We start from the raw sequence: 14,371 nt of genomic DNA on the forward strand, positions 1-14,371 counted from the left end.
GAAAAGCCTTTTGCCACTAATCTAGCACGATAACGCACATTACCGACACTATCATACTTCTTTTTAAATACCCATTTGCACTGCACTACTGTAGAGTCACGAGGCTTATCCACAAGTTCCCATGCATCATTTTTCTTAAATGATTCTAATTCCTCCTCCATGCTTGATCTCCAAAATTTACTTTCAGGTCCATTTAAAGCTTCCTTGAGTGAAATATCCATTATATTTTGATCATCTGATTCTGCAATACATAAGTGACTATAGCTAAATCTATCAGGTATTTTTCTCACTCGCTTGTTTGGAATATCCTGATTCAATTCTAATAATGAAGGTTCTGGTTCTGATGCTGTTTCAGAAAAACTGTCATATGAGTCACTTACTGAAGAAGCTTCTGGAATATATGTGATATCATTATCATCACATTCAGTGTCTGTACTTTCTGTAGTTCTACTTTCGTCTCCTTCTCTCTGTTCCTCCGCTGGAGCCTTGCACTCAATAGGGATTTCAATTGTATTTTCGGTTTTCTCCATTATTATAATGTCTCTGCTAGTTGTGACAGAGTTATTTTCTGGGTTATAAACCCTATAGCCTTTTACATTGTCTGCATAGCCTACCAAAATAAGTTCTTTAGCCTTCATATCCCATTTTAAGCGCTTTTCTTTTGGTATGTGCATCATAACCTTACTTCCAAAAATACGTACATGACTTAAGTCAGGTTTTTTCTTTGTCCAGGCTTCATATGGAGTCATGTTGTTTAATCCAGTAACAACTGATCGATTCCTTAAGTATACAGAGGTATTTATGGCTTCTGCCCAAAACTTTTTATGTAAACCAGCATCAAAAATTAGACATCTAGCCTTTTCAACTAATGACCTATTCATCCTTTCACACACACCATTTTGCTGTGGTGTGTAAGCATTACTTTTCTGGTGAATTATTCCGTGTTGTTTTAGATATCTTTCAAAGTCTTGACTGCAGTACTCACCGCCATTGTCTGTTCTTAGAATTTTAATTTTCCGATCTGTCTGTTTTTCTACAAGTGACTGGAATTCTTTGAAAAACTTAAATACCTCTGACTTTGTTTTCATGAAGTATACAAAAACCATTCTGCTGTAGTCATCCACAAATAAGACATAGTATCTGGATCCTCCAATAGACACTTTTTCCATCGGACCACACACATCTGAGTGTATTAATTCTAAAATATCTTGGGTGTTAGTTGAACTAGGCTGAAAAGGTAGTCTAGACTGCTTCCCCTTACAGCAAACAGTACACTTAGATTTGTCAACATCAGCTTTATTTGTGTATGAAATACCTGTCGTAGCTCCATTCTTCATTTTGTTCAAGCTGGTACTGTTGATATGCCCTAATCGTCGGTGCCAAGTTTCACTCGATACCTTAGCTGTGGCTGCGAATAACTGTTCTGATTTCTTAGTATATAATCTGTACACACCATCTACTAATTCTGCCTTTCCAACTAGAGTTCTCTGTTGATTGTAAATATAGCAAAATTTCTCTTTAAAGATTACCTTATTGCCATTCTCAATCAACTGACTCACTGAAAGCAAGTTTGTTGTTAAACTCGGTATGCACAATACATTTGAAACTGTGATGTCATATTCTACACCATTCACAACTGTGATTATGTTTACATCACCAGAACACACTACCGGGACGGATGTTTTGTTCGCCACAATTATTTCTTTAATTTCATGTTCAAATGATGGACTCTCAACGTATTCTTTCTTTGCTGTCATGTGTTTGCTGGCCCCGCTATCTATGTACCAACTATCGCAGTTGAAATTTCCACTTAAGAAAATAGCACTAAAGGCGTTGGATTGTTTTCTTTTTTCGGCTTCTAAACTTGGACACTGATTTTTATAATGACCACTTTGCTTACATTTATAGCATTTTATAACCTTTTTTTTTACATTTGACGTATAATTTGATGTTCGTTTCTCGCCTTTTGTATTGAAATTTTGATCTACCCTCGTTTTTGGTTTCGACCATAGTGCAACTTCCGGATCATGGTCACCGATCTCGGAACTCATATCAAGTAATTTTGTTTTAATTACATCAGAGTTTATGGCAATCCCGGAATGTTCAATTGCCATGATCATTGGGGCAAACTTTTCTGGCAGCCCCGCCAACAGCAATGATCCCACCCATTCCTCGTTTATTTCAAATCCCGTTCCACTTAATTTCTGCGCTGTATCGATTATCTGCGTCACGTATGACGTCATCGAACTGCAATTATCTCGCCGGATTGAAATTAAATTTCTCAATAGACTAATTCTTCGTGAAAAGCCACTATCATCGAATAATTTCCTTAGTTTATCCCACAATTCCTTCGACGATTTAACAGTTTTGACATGTACATACAACGACGGGTCGATGGTCATGATCAATTTGGCTTTAGTTTTTTCGTCATCCGCGCTTGCTATTTCTTTCCCCGGTTCTGGCTTGATGCAATGCTTCATGCCTTCGAGTACTAAAAAATTTTCTGCAGCGAAACACCACTCTGAATAATTATCGCGTCCTTTTAGTTTCGGCACATTGATAAGGTAGTTGGTAGCCATTTTGACGAATAGTTTTTACACAAATACACTGCGATAATCAATACGATCAGTCCAGTTCACAACTAAATCTCACTGAATACTGTCTTTTAACACTTGCTTTACTGCAAAATCTTGTTAAAACGACTCAATACTGGGATTTTTTTGATTTTCTGCGATTTTCTGGGTCCGTAACCTAATAAAATGGCGGTTGAGGATAGACTAACTATTTATTGTCAAAGTTATATACAGACAGATGATGACAGATGGCGCTAGTAATAATTTACATTTTGTTACAATATTAACAGCTCTTAATAATAAATGTATTAGTGGATCTGTAAATTATTTAATTTATAAGTTAAGAAGTTGTTTGAGTTTTTTGTATATCAGAAATATATTTATTGAATTTTGCTGGGTGCCAGGTTACTCTGGTATTGCTGGCCATAAATACTGTTATAATTAAAAATAAACAAAATATTACATTTGAATTTGGAATCTGTCATTTTTATATGAATACATTGTACAATATTTTGCGATATTAAAATGGAGTGGGGTGATAAAGAGAACCGAATCGCTGTGATTGCATTACACAAAGTAGGTATGGAGCCAAATGCAATTTTTAAAACTCTCTATACGCTTTGTATTAGTAAAATGTTTGTGTACCGGGCTATTAATAGGTGCAATGAGACCTTCTCTGTTTGTGACAGAAAAAGATCTGGCCGTCCACGTAGTGCTCGTACGAAAAAGGTGGTCAAAGCAGTAAGGGAAAGGATTCGAAGAAATCCTGTCCGAAAACAAAAGATTTTATCTCGGGAGATGAAGATAGCACCTAGAACCATGTCGCGTATTTTGCAGCCTATAAGAGACGTACTGGTCATTTCTTAACTGATAATTTAAAAGAGAATAGAGTGGTAAAATCGAAACAACTACTGAAGCGGTACGCAAAGGGAGGTCATAGAAAATTTTTGTTTACGGATGAGATTTTTTTTACAATTGAGCAACATTTTAACAAACAAAATGACCGTATTAATGCTCAAAGCTTTAAGGAATCTTCCCAATTAGTCGACAGAGTGCAACGTGGGCACTATCCGACTTCAGTGATGGTTTGGTGGGGTATTAGCTATGAAGAAGTAACTGAGCCATACTTTTGTGAAAAAGGTATCAAAACATCGGCACAAGTGTATTAAGATACCATTCTTGGGAAGGTAGTGAAGCCCCTTAACAACACCATGTTCAATAATCAAGAATGGTCCTTCCAGCAAGACTCGGCGCCAGATCATAAAGCTCGGTCTACGCAGTCTTGGTTGGAAACGAACGTTTCGGACTTCATCAGAGCTGAAGACTGGCCGTCGTCTAATCCCGATCTTAATCCGCTGGATTATGATTTATGGTCAGTTTTAGAGAGTACGGCTTGCTCGAAACGCCATGATTTGGAGTCCCTAAAACAATCCGTACGATTGGCAGTGAAAAATTTTCCCATGGAAAGAGTGCGTGCTTCTATTGATAGCTGGCCTCAACGTTTAAAGGACTGTATTGCAGCCAATGGAGACTTCGAATAAGCTTTTTATACTTTAAATTGTTTTATATTTATGTAGTAAACTAACACACTGTAAAAGTAATAAATGTTATTTGCAATAGATTTATTTTTTACTTTGTCTCAGTATTTATGGCAAGACTAGGTACATTCCTGATCCTGCGGAAAGAATGGAAAGCAGTCGACGTCGCCCCAAACACGTTATTTCGGATCCTCCCGATCCACTAACGGTGCTTTTAGGTACCTCAAGCACCAGTCATCGTTCTCGTCGAAACCGTCGCTTGCGACGAAGGGCTCGACGAGTAAATTAACCCTCAGACACAGCCCACTGAGTTTCTCGCCGGGTCTTCTCAATGGCTCGCGTTTTCGATCCGTTGGTAGATTCTGCGAAGCACGGCTGTTGCTAGGGTTCGTGTTAGCAACGTCGTCAGGTTTGAGCCCCGTGAGCTCACCTACTAGTTAAGGTTCCGCTGAAATAGCCTCTCAAGGCTATCAGCTTAGTTAGGAAAAAAAAAAGCGCTTTGTTATTCGTGCCTGAGCCGTAGTACTGTACGGATCTCTCTGGAACGTTGTTATGCTCCTTGTGAAATATACACAGCTCACCAAGTTCTCGTGAAGTTTTGTTTCGGAAGCCCAAACATGAGTCATCGTCAAAAAATTAATAACTGTGACGTCAGCAATGCTGATGTCACAGGACGCGGCCTGGAAGGCGATGCTCGCCTTCTGCGAGTCCACCATCTCGCAGAAGGAGGTAGCGGAACGAGAGAGGGAGAGCTCTTCCCTTTCCGCACCGATGTGTAGGTCAACTGGCGACCTGGGGGGGGTAGAGGCCGCGCGGCGCGCTACCAGCACTCTAGCGCGCTGCCAAGAAGATACGAAAGAGCGACCGGTTGGCGGTGTATCACGTCCCGACACGGCAGGCTGGTTCTGGTCCAGCGGGGTATTCCGGGACACCAGCGGCACCGGCTGAGCGGCCTGACGGGCTGCCGTACTGAGACGGCCGACGTTTCAGAGCCTTCGATTCGCCTCGAAGGCTCCGTCGGCTGGGCGACCTTGGGGTGAGCCGCGCCGTCTGGTTGTAGTGTTGACCGCGGTAGCCCCCCTACCTCATCTGGGTTCTGACTTCGGAGGGGATCGGACGTCGGGTGTAAGAGTACAGGCAAGTCGTTTAGTGGGTGGGCCCTAAAATCCTTGGCTCCGCGGTCTGCTCGCAACACCATGCAGATCGTTGAGTCTCACATACCCCGCGCGCCCCTTATGCGCGGGGACCTCGTAGGAGGTTCGGCCCACGGCCAGGAATTTTTTTTTTTATATCAAAATGAAATAATTACATGACATTTGCGTTTTAACGTTTATTCTGTACCGTATTGATGCCAAAACTAATTCTTAGTTTTTATGTTTTATACGATTTGTAGTATATCCGAATTGTGAATAAAAACAAGTTGCTGGTATGTTGTCGACGTGGTTTTCGGTCGGTTACAGCTTCACGGGTACGACGCCGGAGACGGTCTTGGTGACGCCGTCTAGAACTGACACGGCGTAAGCAGCAGCCGCCAAGGCCGCAACCATAACTAGGACCTGAGCAATAACCAGATTAATCATATCAATATTAGCGAAGATACTTTATTTTTATTTTCTTTATTGCTTAGATAGATGGACGAGCTCACAGCGCACCTGGTGTTAAGCGGTTACTGGAGCCCATGGACATCTGCAACGTAAATGCGCCACCCACCTTGAGATATAAGTTCAAAGGTCTCAAGTATAGTTACGGTTGCCCCGTTAGTGAGTTAGTAGATTTATCAGGTATGAATGTCTCCTGCAATCAGGCATAATGTCCAAACAAGACGATTATAAAGTTGTCATTAGCGACATTTTTTAATTTCACATAACTAAAAATTAACAATTTCTGACTTTGCTAAAAATCGTAATAAAAATTCTCAAACAATAAGTTTTTTTTTTTCGCTTTGCCTATTTACCTATATTTATTGCTATAAGATGAGCTCATGGCCCACCTGGTGTTAAGTGGTCACCGGAGCCTTTAGACATCAACAACATAAATACCGTCCACCTTAAGATATAACGGCTGCCCCGCCCGTCAAACCGAAACGCATTACTGCTTCACGGCAGCAATTAGGCAGGGTAGTGGTACCTACCTACCCGTGCGGACTCACAAGATGTCCTACCAACAGTAATTACGCAAATTATTTTCGCGGATTTGATTTTTATTACACGATGTTATTCCTTCGACATGAAAATCAATCGTGAAGATTTCTTAAGTACGTGCATTACAAAAATTGGTACCTGCCTGCGGGATTCGAACACCGGCACTGTCGCATCGCTCGATACGAATGTACCAGGAGTCTTATCCCGCAGGCCGCGACGATTTCATAGACTATTAATACAAGGCAGAGCGCGATTTAACAAGAAAAGTGTATTTTGATTGTCACATACCAAAAAACCTAAGCGCGTTTTTTTTATTGAGTTATCGAAACTTTATAAGCGCTTTATACGAAGACTATCAGAACGGTTGTATTTAAGATGATCTTTTTATTCATTATTATTTTGTATAACACAGACTCTATCGACATCCCGTATTTAAATAATGAAAATAAATACGCACCAAAAATACTCTCATATTTCTTTGGCTTTTAACTTCAATTAAATGTTGAAAATACAAAGGACATCCTGCTTATATACCAAGAACGCTTAGAGCAATGCCCTTCGTAATGTCAACAATAATAATAACTGTGTTTGAACAACGTAGTTGAATTTTGATTTAGCAATTGTAATAATAAGAGATAAAACAATAGGCGTAAATGATTGTGATGTCAATGTAATATATGTTGTTTTCTTCTTTTTATTGCTTTGATGAGTGAACGAGCTCACAGCCCACCTGGTTACTGGAGCCCATAGACATCTATCTACATTCCGATAGAAGCACCCGACACGTGCGGACGTGCTCATCGACCACTCGATCGCCCGGTCTTTGTTCGCCCGGCTTTTGTTAGCCCGGCCATTGTTCGCACGGCCTGTGTTCGTGGTACATCTGCCGACCAAGTGTTTTTCCTGGAAGTTTTTATTTGTTTTGTTTTAGTTATTTTTGTGTTCGTGGTACATCTGCCGACAAAGTGTTTTCCTGCAAGTATTTATTTGTTTTGTTTCTTTTTGTTATTTCTGTTTTGTTGTGTTTTTTTCTTTGTCCTGTAGTAATCGCGCCGCATCGCCACCTGTGCTCAATAGAACCGCTCAGGTCCGAGAAGTTGGGGCCTCGCCGCAAGGCGAGTGTTTTCAAGACCCGGGGCCGCCCCACCTGGGCACTCAGCGATCATGGACGCTGTATTCGAGGAAATCCTCCGACTTCGCCACCCACAGCTCGCCTCAGAGTTTCTGGCCTTCAAGGCCAATCACACTGCGAGCCCTCTCGAGGACCCCGCCGCGCTCGCTGCTCCTGCGTCGCCTGTACCTGCGTGCAAAGCTTCTGCATTGAGCACCGCAGCCACCGTCGTGCCTGCCGTTCCCGTGTCGCCTATACTGGCGAGTAAAGCTGCTGCGTCGTCCGCCGTGACCACCGTTTCAGCTGAGCGATCATCCGCGGCCTCCGTCGTGCCCTCTAAAACACCTACACTTGCTCGTAGGTCGCCTGCGCCCTCCTCCTCGTGCTCCGACTCTGACTCGGACATGGAGGTCGACCTCGCCCCCGCCTCATCGACGGATGGATTCACCCTGGTACAGAAGGGTAAGAAGCGTGCCGCGGAGTCCCGAGCTCCCGCGGCCGCTAAAATTAGCAAAACCGCGAACGCGTCGCGCCCCCGCCTTCAGACTCCCGTTGCGCCCCCAGCCCGTGCCACTCCGTCGCCGCGTCCGGTGGCACAAAATAAAACCGCTCCCCCGGTTATCCTTCAGGAGAAGGCAACTTGGGATCGAGTTTGCCTGGCCCTTAAGGCCAAAAATATCAATTTCACGAATGCCCGTAACCTCGCGAACGGCATTCAAATTAAGGTTCAAACACCCGACGACCATAGGGCCTTCTCTTCTTACCTCTGTAAGGAGCGTATAAGTTTCCATACGTATACGCTCCAGGAGGAGCGCGAACTCCGCGTTGTAATACGCGGAATCCCTAAAGAGTTAGATGTAGAGCTCGTCAAGGCCGATCTGTTAAAACAGGGCTTACCAGTGAATTCTGTGCACCGTATGCACACCGGTCGCGGTAGGGAGCCATATAATATGGTTCTAGTCGCCCTTCCAGCCTACCCCCGAGGGTAAGAAAATCTTCAACACACAGACCGTCTGTAGGCTCTCCGGTATCGCCGTCGAAGCCCCCCATAAAAAAGGCACTCCTAGCCAGTGCAACTGTCAACTGTACGGGCACTCTTCCCGTAACTGTCACGCGCGCCCCCGATGTGTTAAGTGTTTGGGCGATCACGTCACGGCCCTCTGCGCTCGCGACCAAAAAACCGCGACGGAACCGCCTAGCTGCGTCCTGTGTCGAACACAGGGTCACCCCACGAATTACCGTGGTTGCCCCCGAGCCCCTAAAATAAATCGCCGCGTCGCCCGCCAAAACCGCCTCCGAGCTTTCGGCCCAGACATCAAAGCCTCGGCACCCTCTGTGTCGCAGGCTAAGCCAGCGTTCGTTCCGGCGCCGGTGCCCAGTATCACGGCCTGGGCGAAATCGCTGCCGTACACGAACACGGCTACAACTCCCTCCTCCGCGATTCGTCCCGCCCCCGCGACTCGTCCCGCCCCCGCGACTCGTTCCTCTCCCGCGACTCGTTCCTCTCCCGCGACTTGCCCTCCGACCGCGTCCGACAATCTCGCTTTAGCGATCGACTTCTTTCAGTCGATCAACTTTGAGCGCGTTAACGCTTTGAGCGACGCCATTCGCGCTGCCTCCACTGCACAACACTTTATCGCCGTTGTGCAAGAATACGCCGACGTATACGCGTCATTAAATACGTACGTCCTCCCCTCACTCCGCCGGTAATCAATGGCGTATATAAGTAGAATAAAGCCCCTATCCGTAACGATAGGATTTTTTAACGCTTACGGTCTCGCAAATCAACGTGATCAGGTTTCTGACTTTTTGCGTGACCATCAAATTGATATCTTTTTAGTGCAGGAGACCCTACTTAAGCCCGCGCGCCTTGACCCTAAAATCGCGAACTATACTATGGTCAGGAACGACAGGCTCTCTGCTCGTGGTGGTGGTACCGTCATTTACTATAGAAGAGCTACCGCTAGAGAGATACCGCTGAAGCCATAGACATCTTAACGTCACACATCACCTCGACATTAGATGGGTCATCGAAACAAGTTGTAGCGGAGGACTTTCTTCACCGCTTTAAATTGTCCGACGATATTAGGGAACTCCTTAGAGCTAAGAACGCCTCGATACACGCCTACGACAGGTATCCTACCGTGGATAATCGTATTCGAATGCGTGCCCTACAACGCGACGTAAAGTCTCGCATCGCCGAAGTCCGAGATGCCAGATGGTCTGATTTCTTAGAAGGACTCGCGCCCTCCCAAAGGTCTTACTACCGCTTAGCTCGTACCCTCAAATCGGATACGGTAGTAACTATGCCCCCCCTCGTAGGCCCCTCAGGCCGACTCGCGGCGTTCGATGATGACGAAAAAGCAGAGCTGCTGGCCGATACATTGTAAACCCAGTGCACGCCCAGCACTCAATCCGTGGACCCTGTTCAGGTAGAATTAGTAGACAGTGAGGTAGAACGCAGAGCCTCCTTGCCACCCTCGGATGCATTACCACCCGTCACCCCGATGGAAGTTAAAGACTTGATCAAAGACCTACGTCCTCACAAGGCTCCCGGTTCCGTCGGTATATCCAACCGCGTTATTAAACTTCTACCCGTCGCAACTCATCGTGATGTTGGCATCTATTTTCAATGCCGCTATGGCGAACTGTATCTTTCCAGCGGTGTGGAAAGAAGCGGACGTTATCGGCATACATAAACCCGGTAAACCAAAAATTCATCCAAAACCATTATACACGGGAGCTCTCTTCTTCGACGTCGCAAAAGCGTTCGACAAAGTCTGGCACAACGGTTTGATTTTCAAACTATTCAACATGGGCGTGCCGGATAGTCTCGTGCTCATCATACGGGACTTCTTGTCGAACCGCTCTTTTCGATATCGAGTTGAGGGAACCCGCTCCTCCCCACGACCTCTTACAGCTGGAGTCCCGCAGGGCTCTGTTCTCTCACCCCTCCTGTTTAGCTTATTCGTCAACGATATTCCCCGGTCGCCGCCGACCCAGTTAGCTTTATTCGCCGACGATATGACTGTTTACTATTCCAGTAGAAACAAGTCCCTAATCACGAAGAAGCTTCAGAGCGCAGCCCTAGCCCTAGGACAGTGGTTCCGAAAATGGCGCATAGACATCAACCCAGCGAAAAGTACCGCGGTGCTATTTCAGAGGGGAAGCTCCACACGAATTTCCTCCCGGATTAGGAGGAGGAATCTCACACCCCCAATTAGAAGTCGTCGTGGCCTAAAGGATAAGACGTCCGGTGCATTCGTATGAAGCGATGCACCGGTGTTCGAATCCCGCAGCGGGTACCAATTTTTCTAATGAAACACGTACTCAACAAATGTTCACGATTGACTTCCACGGTGAAGGAATAACATCGTGTAATAAAAATCAAACCCGCAAAATTATAATTTGCGTAATCACTGGTGGTAGGACCTCTTGGGAGTCCGCGCGGGTAGGTACCACCACCCCGCCTATTTCCGCCGTGAAGCAGTAATGCGTTTCGGTTCGAAGGGTGGGGCAGCCGTTGTTACTATACTGAGACCTTAGAACTTATATCTCGAGGTGGGTGGCGCATTTACGTTGTCGATGTTTAAGGGCTACCGTAACCCCTTAACACCAGGTGGGCTGTGAGCTCGTCCACCCATCTGTGCAATAAAAAACATAAAAAAATATGATAGTTCTAATGCCAAGCCCCGCTTAATACACGATATTTTAGTCTCAATTGTGTGTTATCGGATGACTCAGTCTTTAAGCTGTTACAGGCTCGAATATTCCTTAATCGTGGGTAACATTCGTAAACATTTGTTAGCCCTTCGACTGCCGTGTAGGTCACCGGTGCTCTGCCTGGCGCATTGAAGTAATTACGTCGATTTCTGTTGCTAAGGCGCCGCAGTGTCTAGTAGAGTCTGGGAAAGACGAATCAGATGATACTAAAAACGAATCTATTTCTAAGAGACCTAAAATACTAAAACGTTCTTTAAAAACCGGTAGAAGGTAAATTTAGGAAATCAGGTGCGTTATTATTATTATTATTATTATTTATTGTCCTTGTAGGCAGACGAGCATACGGCCTACCTGATGATGAGTGATTACCGGAGGCCATAGACATTTACAAAGTAAATGCCGCCACCCACCTTATGACGTAAGTTCATTGAGTTCTAATGTCTCACTTTCAACAGTACAACGGCTGCCCCTTCACGGTAGAAATAGAAAAAAATATAACCAATTTAATTTCACAACAAGACAGCCAGAGGCGGGAAAGCGAGGAGCGTTGTGTGAATTGTTTTATTTTGTTGTTTTGGCTTTTTTTTTACCTAATCATTGGTATCTTATGGGGCTATTTGAACTACGCGCAGTCGGGTGTTTCTTCAACTTTATACGTGTAATAACGATGGTTTATGCATAGCTTAGCATCTTAGACAGTGTACAAAAGTGGGAAAATGAAACAAAGCGGCTAGACGTGGCTTCTTGAGTTAGTACAATAAATCCACTTAAAAAAGTCTCTGTAACTAACTACCATTTTACTGAGACTTTGCTTTATTTCATCTCATTTCACCGAGTTTCATTTAATTGAATCTCAATTGATTAAAATCTAAATGAATCAACTTGATATGTCATTTCGCTCCATCTTATTTTTCATTTAAGTACCTAATCTCTAGGTATATATAAAAATGAATTGCTGTTCGTTAGTCTCGCTAAAACTCGAGAACGGCTGGACCGATTTGGCTAATTTTGGTCTTGAATATTATAAATATGAGAATGCCCGGAATTAAACAAAAATTAAAAATTTTGTTTTTCCTTTGGCGTGTCCCCCGTCGGACGGATTCTTTTTGTTTGTTTTAAGTTTATTTTATACAAAAGTTTAGGGTCTTTTATTTATCGATTGAGGCACTACGAAGTCTGCCGGGTCAGCTAGTAATATATAAATAAAAATTAAATTTACTCTAATATTTTGTTAAACTCTACATTGACAACAATAGCGTCATAGTTAATACAAATAATATTAAAAAAAATAGCGTTGCAAGAAGCCAATAATAATTGCCATACTTAAAAAATAATAAAAAGAAGAACTTGGCCAGCGGATACGTTTCGTTTTACGCAAAATTTTAAAACATTAGGTTTTACCAGGTATAATATCAAAATTAAATAATTACATGACTTTTGCGTTTTATCATTTATTCTGCACCATATTGATGCCAAAATAATTCTTAGTTTTTTTGTTTTATACCATTTGTAGTATATCCGAATTGTGAATAAAAACTTGTTGCTGATATGTTGTCGACGTGGTTTTCGCGGTTACAACGCCGCGGCTATGGACCTAGAGGCGGTAATGGTGAGGTCGTCCAGTACTGGAACAGCGTAAGCAGCAGCCGCCAGGGCCGATACCAACACTAGGACCTGAGCAATAACAAGATTAATCATATTAATATTAGCGCAGATACTTTTTTTAGGAACGAAGTTCCTTAAGAGACGATACGGAGGGTTTTTTTTTTGGTCAGGAGTAAATCGCCGGACTCCCACCCTCCGCAGGGGATGGAGGGTAGGGTATGTCGGAGTCGAACCGACTAAAACCTCCTGTCGCTCAACAACCCACGTCCGAGCCTCGCATGAGACAGAACTCATGAATAGGCAAAAGGGGGAGAGTGAAGCGTTTAGTGCGGAGGACATCTCTCCCATCACCCTCCCCCTCGGGACGCCGGGCCAGCGATCGTCGGCGCCACGACCACCAGCCCTCTCGGTCGGCAGGCTGTCCGAAGCCCGCCTAGATGGCGCCGGTTTGAATGGGTTATCCTACGAAATATCCCATTGGGTCAGAACCAGCGTGGGTCGAGGATAGCCGGCCTTCCATCACCCGGATGCTCTTGCGTAAAACGCATGCAGAGTAGTTTGCACGTCGTCTTCTTAGGCCCCTTCGCCGGGTCCCAGACCGACATATGAGGGGGACCCGAAACACTTAGAGGGCCAGGGCTTGGGCGAGATCCGCCTCCCTGACCCCCGCTCGACGGCGGCGGGGCCTGTGCGTCTCTCACGCGCCCCGCCGCCTTCTGCGAGATGGTGCACTCGCAGAAGTCGAGCATCGCCTTCCACGACTCGTCGTTGTCAAGCATCAATGCCACAACACTCGGCAACGACAAGTCGTTTCCTATTTTTGCGACGAGGACACGGCGCCACCCCTCCCATGCGGGGCAGGCGACGAGCGATGACACTGACTCTATCGACATCCCGAATTTAAATAATGAAAATAAATACGCACCAAAAATACTCTCATATTTCTTTGGCTTCAACTTCGATTAAATGTTTAAAAAAATAAAGGACGTCCTGCTTATATACCAAGAACGCATAGAGTCATAGAGCAATGTCGTTCGTAATGTCAACAATATTAATATCTGTGTTTGAACAACGCAGCTGAATTTTGATTTAGCAATTGTAATAATTAGAGATAAAACAATAGCCGTAAATGATTGGGATGTCTATGTATATTTTTTTATTGCTTTGATGGATGAACGAGCTCACGGTCACCTGGCGTTAAGTGGTTACCGGAGCCCGTAGACAACTATAACCTAAATACCTAACCGCCACCCATCTTGAGACATGAGTTGTAGAGTCTCAGATTTTTTTTACTATACAACGGCTGCCAAAACGCGTTACTGCCCCACGGTAGAAGTAGGCAGGGTGGTGGTACCTTATTTTTCAAATTGAATTTTTTTTTGCTAATTTTCCCTTCGACATAAGATGCCACTCTACAAAACTTGCATACGCCTCGTCATGACGCATGCAAGCGTAGTGTTCGCTCACGCGGCCCGCACCAACTTGAATGCCCTTCAGATTATTCAATCCCGATTTTGCACGATAGCCGTCGGAGCACCATGGCTCCTAAGGAACGTGGATCTCCACGATGACCTGAAGCTTGACTCAGTCAGTAAATATCTACAGTCTTCATCATTGCGCCACTTTGAGAAGGCACGACATGAGAACCCTTTTGTCTTGACCGCTGGGAATCACATACCA

General features: G+C 44.5%; 1 long non-coding RNA gene across 1 annotated transcript; it reads right to left on the reverse strand.

The window, feature by feature from the left end:
* Window positions 1–5,421: 5,421 nt before the first annotated feature.
* LOC101746050 (uncharacterized) lies at window positions 5,422–13,757 on the reverse strand. Its single transcript, XR_209776.5, has 3 exons — window positions 13,617–13,757; window positions 12,591–12,760; window positions 5,422–5,667 (listed from the first exon to the last, which is right to left on the reverse strand). It is a non-coding gene; the product is annotated as an uncharacterized LOC101746050 (long non-coding RNA).
* Between the last annotated feature and the right edge of the window lie 614 nt (window positions 13,758–14,371).

Source organism: Bombyx mori, chromosome 2, assembly GCF_030269925.1.
Source record: "Bombyx mori chromosome 2, ASM3026992v2".
In the NCBI taxonomy this organism is placed as follows: Eukaryota; Metazoa; Arthropoda; class Insecta; order Lepidoptera; family Bombycidae; genus Bombyx; species Bombyx mori.